The 1,599-nt window shown below is 39.7% G+C and overlaps 1 pseudogene; it reads right to left on the bottom strand.

Moving 5' to 3' along the window:
* On the bottom strand, window positions 870–1,025 carry LOC102168003 (annotated as a pseudogene).

Genomic DNA, 1,599 nt, shown 5'->3' with positions numbered 1-1,599 from the left:
TTCTAAAGTTGGACATTTAATTAGGTCCTTTGTGTTTTGTGTATGGGAGGGGTCTTTGGTTTTGTTTTATTTTTACTGTAATATATAATGCTGGAGTAAAGATCTTTTACTGTAGTGAATTTTTATAACATCTGTATGAGACATTCCCATAAATGGAACTTCTGGATCTCAAAGCATGTGAGGATTTTTTTAAGGTCCTTGCTGTAGAGAGCGTTGCCAAATTATGTTCTTAAGGGTTAGTTGGATCAATTGATATTCTCACAATAGAGGAAAGGGCCCATTCTTTTTCCTTTTTTCTTTTTTTTTTTTTTTTTTGCTTTTTTAAATTTTTTTTAATTTGCCTTCACATATTTATTACTGAGGCAAAGCGCTATACAGAAACAACAACAGACAAATACCATATGATATCACTTATAACTGGAATCTAATAGCCAGCACAAATGAACATCTCCTCAGAAAAGAAAATCATGGACTTGGAGAAGAGACTTGTGGCTGCCTGATGGGAGGGGGAGGGAGTGGGAGGGATTGGGAGCTTGGGCTTATCAGACACAACTTAGAATAGATTTACAAGGAGATCCTGCTGAATAGCATTGAGAACTATGTCTAGATACTCATGTTGCAACAGAAGAAAGGCTGGGGGAAAAAATGTAATTGTAATGTATACATGTAAGGATAACCTGACCCCCTTGCTGTACAGTGGGAAAATAAAAAAAAAAAAGAAAAAAAGAAAAAAGAAACAACAGCATAAAGAGAACCCATTTCCTGATATATTCAATTGTGTCTGTGCTGTTTTCAGTGTGATATGGTAAAATGCAAGGAAGTGACTGCCACACAGCATAAATATGTGCACCACCTCATGCGCAGGCTCCTTATGGACCCAGCTTGGTTATTCTCCAGTGTCTTCCCTTCCAGTCATACCTGATTTTATTACCAGTTTTCATTCGAATCCATTGGAGGATGGGACGATTCTGTTTTTGCATCTTGGCCAGGAATTGCTTGATCCTGAAAGTCTTATGAGAAGACATGGCAAGGAATTAATTCAACGACACATAGGATGGCGGAGAAGAGAAGAGAGAGCTTTTTGCTTTTTTTTTTTTAGGGCCACACTCATGGCACATGGAAGTTCCCAGGCTAGGGGTCGAATTGGAGCTGCAGCCGCTGCCCAACGCCACAGCCACAGCAACGCCAGATCCAAGCCACGTCTGTGACCTACACTACAGCTCAGGGCATCGCTGAATCCTTAACCCAATGAGTAAGGCCAGGAATCAAACCTGCATCTTCATGGATGTTAGTCAGATTCGTTTCCACTGAGCCACTATGGGAACTCCCCAAAGGGCCCATTCTTAAGTTTACATGTTTTCCCCAATATACAGATACTTTGGGGTCATATCTACTGTGAATATTTCTAAAGTCAGTTAAATTCTATGATTGGGATCATTATCTATATGAGTTAACATTGTGATAAAACTTGTCAACCAGGGTATTTCTAGACCCTAGAATGAACACAAGCAGAATTGATTGAAAGAGACCAATACCATTTCTAAGGTCAGGTCTGCACTTGTTCATGAATATAAAGGTGAACTCCCTGCCCTGCCCTGC

Source organism: Sus scrofa, chromosome 1 (assembly GCF_000003025.6).
Source record: "Sus scrofa isolate TJ Tabasco breed Duroc chromosome 1, Sscrofa11.1, whole genome shotgun sequence".
NCBI lineage: Eukaryota > Metazoa > Chordata > Mammalia > Artiodactyla > Suidae > Sus > Sus scrofa.
Note: the sequence above shows the minus strand (reverse complement) of the source record. Positions and strands in the feature narration are given on the sequence as shown.